This window comes from Pongo pygmaeus, chromosome 1 (genome assembly GCF_028885625.2).
Source record: "Pongo pygmaeus isolate AG05252 chromosome 1, NHGRI_mPonPyg2-v2.0_pri, whole genome shotgun sequence".
NCBI classification, from domain to species: Eukaryota; Metazoa; Chordata; class Mammalia; order Primates; family Hominidae; genus Pongo; species Pongo pygmaeus.
This window is the reverse complement of record NC_072373.2, coordinates 28,894,363-28,900,356: the sequence shown is the minus strand read 5'-3', so window position 1 is coordinate 28,900,356 and position 5,994 is coordinate 28,894,363. Positions and strand designations below refer to the sequence as shown.

The 5,994-nt window shown below is 41.8% G+C and overlaps 1 long non-coding RNA gene across 1 annotated transcript; it reads left to right on the top strand.

Moving 5' to 3' along the window:
- The first annotated feature begins 570 nt into the window (after positions 1–570).
- On the top strand, positions 571–4,705 carry LOC129013540 (uncharacterized). Its single transcript, XR_008493975.1, has 4 exons — positions 571–813; positions 1,116–1,172; positions 2,472–2,584; positions 4,539–4,705. It is a non-coding gene; the product is annotated as an uncharacterized LOC129013540 (long non-coding RNA).
- The last annotated feature ends 1,289 nt before the right edge of the window (positions 4,706–5,994 follow it).

The following is a 5,994-nucleotide window of genomic DNA, read 5'->3' as shown; positions in this document are numbered from 1 at the left end:
ACCCTAGAGTCCCAGGACAGTGGGCAAAAGATAGCCTTGGCCCTACTACTCAGCCTTTCTGTAGAAACAGCCACAGTTCAGAAATAGTGTTGCTGTTTGCTGTGAAAAAATAAAACCATAAAATAATAACTCTATGAAGGGTACAGTACCATCAGGCCAAAGAGGCCTCTGCCGGGAGACATTTCTGAAGTCTGAAGGTGTGCGTAGGGGTAGCATAAATGCCATGGTTAATTTTTAACTTCCCCATTGGTGAGTCCTGAATCAGAAGACAGTGTTTCTATGGTGTCAGGCGATATTCCTGTTCACGCTGAGGTGTCACCCGACAGGCACCAGGTGAGTAATGCACAGGGTGCTGGCACCATTGTAAGCCTCTGCCACATCTCCTGAGGCCCCAGCTTTAATTACACCAGGATCCAGTGTTTGACATTTGTACTGGGTGGCACTGTTCCTTCCTGCTACCTTTCCATTGTTCCACCCTCTCTTAGTTGCAGCATTCTGGCAACTATGGTTTCACATTACTGACTCATTGCCATGGTTTCCATTTGATGTGCGATGACGTCACAGCTGATGAGGAATGGAACTTCCTTTTCACTCTGATTACAGCCTGCTACACTTCTCTTTTCACACTCACTATAATACAGTGAATGCTCACAGTAATCAGCTCTCTTTCATATGGGTTCTGCCTTTCACTGAACATGTGGTTTCCAGTTGATCATAGAACAGGCACTGAACAGAAATAAAAACTGGAGTGTGCAGGATCAGTGGTTGGCATCCAGGGGCAGGTTCGGTTCATTATCACAGAGACAACCTCAGGTACAGGCATTGAGGACAAATGGGAGGAAATTACAAACTCTATTTTTTTAATGTTTTTGATGTTTTTTGTTGTTAAACAAATAGCAGACTTTAAAAACAAAGGGAAGTACAAATACATCAAAAACTACTTATCATCGCACCACATAGAGATAACCACTGTCAGCATCTTCACTCATTTCCTACGCTTTATTCCATACATATGTGTAGCAGAGATGGGGAATTCCTTAATGAATATTGGGTATGTGAACATCTCCTTACACTCAGCCAGACATATATTTGTGTTTTGTTATCCATGTGCACAGAGACTTTGGCGTTCTGGGTGAAGGAAGAAAGAAGAGAATATACATGGAAATCCAGGGGTAAGAGAAAAGGACAATAGAGAATGTGGCATGGGGAATGCTCTGCTGGGTCCCATTGAATGGTTCTGAACCACTGTGGAAAAAAAGGAGTTAGAAAGAATCAGATGCCAAAGGAGCCAATTTTCACGATACTCTAAGACTCAGGGCAAAAGCAGCCTTGCTCTAGTAGCCTATGGGTAAAAGAATACACAGAACTGAGGGGAGGACTTTTCCTGTGAGTCCACCACAAACCACCATGGAGCTGAGGCAGCCTGAAGTCTCAGGGGCATGGGAGGGATTTGCCTTTTGGATTTCTCCAATGGGATGTCTTACAGGCACTTCATATTTAGCAGATCCAAAACTTAACTCAGATACTCTTCTTGCCATATCTGTTCCTCTGGCTGTGCTCCTGACCATGATTATCACCATCACCTACCAGCTGTATAAGCCACACACCTGGGAGTCATCCTAGCCTTTTTCCTCCTCCTCCCATCCTCCATATCGCATTGACCATCAGGGCCTACTGAGTCTACACTCCAATTTTCTTTTAAATCTATCCCCACTGCCGCTGTCCTAGTCTAAGGCAACACCATCTAGTCACCTACATCATTCCATAGCTTCCTAGTAAGTAGACCAGCCTTCAGTCTGAGCCCTCCTCAGTCCTTCCTCCCCAGTGCTGCTGAAGTAATCCTTCTAACACAATAATGAAAGCAGGTCACTGCTGCTCAAATGATGTCAGCGGCTTTATCATCCATGTTGCCTGGCTTTTCATAGGCATGTCTTGCAGTGCAGCCTTATAACTCTATCTCAACACACCTCTGTATCCTCCTCATTCTTCATGCTTGTATAATGTCAAGCCATGTGACACTGCCTAAATATGCCATGTTTTCTCTTTTTTCTCCTCCCCCTCTCTCATTTGCAGCTTCCCCTACTTATCTTCCTAAACACTACTCTTTTTGAAATGTTTATTTAAAGGGTTTCTTATCCTTTAAACCATCTCAGACTCCCCTGGGGATTACCCCTTTTCCTATGTTTTTATTGTAGCATCCTCACAAATTCACTTTAGTTCCTTCGCATTCTGGTGTCGCTATATATTAGTGGGACTATGTCCCCATTAACCTGTTAGACCTCTTGAGAACAGGGACATGTCTTTTCATCTTGCGTTCCCCAATACTTGGTATTATGCTTAGCATATGCTAGGTGCTCAGTAAATATTTGATATGTGTGTGAATGAATGAATGAATCAATCAATAACAAATGACAGACAAACTCCAACCCCCAAACCTAAAATAAAAATCAAAACTTTTCCCTTGCCCTTAGTGTAGATACTGCTCATCAACATAAGGCAAATTCTTCCTGCGCCTCTCAATACAGAGGAGGCGAGAACTCACAGAATCACAGAATTAGAGCACTGGCTTTGGCATGAGAACACCGTGAGTTAAAATCTGGCTTGTGCTATTTATTAGCCACATGACAGTGAATCTTCTTGAGCTTCTGTTTTGTACAAACTTAAGTTTGGCTTTGTGATCTTATTCCTCTTTGGTGCATCTGTACAACCCAACTCCTTATTCATATGACACTGCTAAAACATGCCTTGCCTTCTCCCCCACTTTTTTTCTGGAAACAGAATCTCCCTCTGTCACCCAGGCTGGAATTCAGTGGCATGATCTCGGCTCACTGCAACCTCCACTTCTCCAGTTCAAGCGATTCTCATGCCTCAGCCTCCCGAGTAGCTGGGATGACAGGTGTGCACCACCACGCCTGGCTAATTTTTTGTACTTTTATTAGAGACAGGGTTTTGCCATGTTGCCCAGGCTGGTGTTGAACTCCTGAGCTCAGGCAATCCACCCACCTTGGCCTCCCAAAGTGCCGGGATTACAGGCGTGAGCCGCCACATGAGGCCTATTACTACATACTTAATAGGGTTGTTATGAGGATGGAATGATGTATTTTAGGTGAAGTATTTAGCATAATACCCCGCACATAGGAACTACCCAATAAATGACAATTGTCGTCATTTGTTTTTAGGTTTTATTTCACTATTGTGTCATCCAATCACTGGAAACTTCTTAGTGTCAAACACCCTTTTAAGAGTCTGTACACATATATACAAATTTTACAAACAATTGCAAGAGTTTTACAGAACTCCCAAAGCAATTTCATGGACTCCATGTTGAGAATCTTCACACTAGGAAGCAGAAGAAGAAAGGAAGACATATCATTCAAACTATATTTTGCTTTTTGGAAAAAAAAATCTGAAATATAATTATAAATTGTCAATCACTAGGTGAAAGATCACAGGTGCATCTGAATTTCTTAATAACTCTGGCAAAATGCCATCAAACCAAAATACCTATTTAAATAAGAAAGTTGAGAGGTTTGAAAAATTTAGCCCAATAACTTATTTATCCTAACTTTCTGGTGGATCCAATTTGCCCAACAGTTGCACCCTGGCCAGTGGTTCTAGTGACAAATTTTGGGATGGATAATGTCCTTGGAAATTCTTTAACTGTAGAGTGACCTGTGCTGGCACTATTGAAAGACACAGCATAGGAAGATTTTTAATATACGTATACCCCGAAACCTCCTAGAAAATCCTAGAGACTTTCTTTCTTACACAAAGAAGAAGTTACACACTGTAAAGTAAGTGTGTTTCTGAGAGTTAACACATTTGTTAGAAAAACTCAAAAAAAAACTGGGCATTATCCCCAGTCTTCTCCTGTTAGCTGGGATTAGTCTACGACTAGCGGTTGGAAATGCCTCTTAGACACTGACAACATGGCAATCACAGCCTTATCAGTGCTTGTATTTCTAACAGAATTTACCAGGCACCAGTTTGTTTTATATCAATACAGGGATGCAGAGTTTTTCTTTTTCAATAAATTAATCTTTTAAAACAAATGCACAAGGGGTTCTCATGATTTGACAACTACGGTGTTGAAATGTATAAAAAGTGAAGAGTTCTCTTAGGAATTGTCCACTAATTTGAATATTTTATTTATAAGTTTGAATTTTAGCATTTAAGATGTTTAAATAGCAAAGTATAGCTATACAAGGTCCAGCTTGTAACAGAGCTTGAGGTCGGTCATCTGTAATGCACTTTTTCTTTCTAGTTTGGGAAAATACCTCACTTATTTGACCCTCATCAGGACTGGAATTAATATTTTAACCAAGCAGAAAATTGCTCATCTCAGATTGGCAGCTGTGCCTGCCAGCATATAGTATTTTCTAGGTGGCCATGATAGATAAGAAGAGAGTGTCAGAGTTGGGACAAAGAAACATCTGTTGCATGACCTGAAAGTAACAAATTAAATGTTTAACTCTCCCTTCATCCTTAGCCACAGTGGTGGAGTCTGCTGATTGTTCCCCATTATCTTCCTTTAATAGGACCCCTTCTGTCAAGTTTTGACAGGGCCCATGGATGACCAGCAAGAGCCTCCTTTTAGTTATAGGTGATCATGTGCCCAAGTTCTCACCAACGCGATGCAAGTAGAAGTGACCTGCAAAACTTCCCTGTTGCATTACATCCTTAAAATAAATTTGATTAAGTTCTTATTTTCCTCTTTTTAATTCCCGGGGATTAGAATGAAAATGAGATGGTAAATCAGTTTGCTTCATGGGGATTTAAACAGCATTCTGAGGAAGGGATAAGCCACAGGATAAAAGGAACTACAGCTACCCCTCCACCCTGCACTGTTTGCAGATCTCTGGCCTGTTATTAAAGAGAGACAACGAAACTTCTATCCCATTTAAGCCACTGCTTTTGGACTTCTATATCCAAGCAGCTTAGCTTGTATCCTCAATGAGCCACAGTCTCCATTATGATGATACACAGTGGTGTGGATAGCCTCTCAGATGGTCCCCAATGATCCTGCTTCGTGGTATATGGACCTTTGTATAATCCCATTCTCTTGAATGTGGGTTTGTCTGGTGACTCTCTTCTACCAACAGATTGTGGCAAAGATGGATGATGGGATGTCACTTCACTGATTAAGTGCCAAAACGTTGCAATCTCCTCTTGCTAACAGACTCTCTCCCTTGCTGGCTTTGATGATGCAAGTTGCCATGTTGGAGCTGCCTATGTGGCATGAAACTGAAGCAGACTTCCAGCCAACAGCCAGCAAGAAACTGAGACCCTCAGTCCAACAGTCCACAGGGATCTCAATCTTGCCAACCACCATATAAGCCTGGAAATAGATCCTTGCCCAGCTGAACCTTAAGATCACTACATCCCAGCTGACACCTTGACTGTAAGTCTGTAAGAGACCCTGAAGTGCAGGAACTTGCTAAACCTGCCCAGACCCTTGACCCATGGAAACTGTGAGACAATACATGTGGGTTGTTTTAAGTTTGGGGGTAAGTTGTTATGCAGCCAAAGCCACAGAGACATTATTTTATTTTCATACAGTGATATGTAACAGAAATAGTGTGTTGAAGTCAGAAAGTGAATTTTAAAATATTAGAGAAGGGAATGAGCTTGACACTAACTTAGGACTGCATACTGCATAGGGCCTCAGTTCTTTGCTGTGGTCACTGAATCCCAGGGTGTGATCCTCTGCTTTGGAGATCCTTAGACTTGATTTATTAGCAAGCCCAGGGTTGTTCAGGCTCAGGGGAGCTTAACCAGCTAAACAAACTCCCAAGAGAGCTATATCTAAATCAGAATGCCAATTTGTTAATTTACTTTTATAAATAAAACTTCCAAGTGGGTCAGATAAGTTATATCTTTGTATGTTAGTTCTTCAAGGCTGAGTAAAGTGCCACCTTATTTCTTTTTCTAGTCTCTCTCTCTCTCACGCGCACACACACACACACACACACACACACTCTCTCTCTCTCCTTC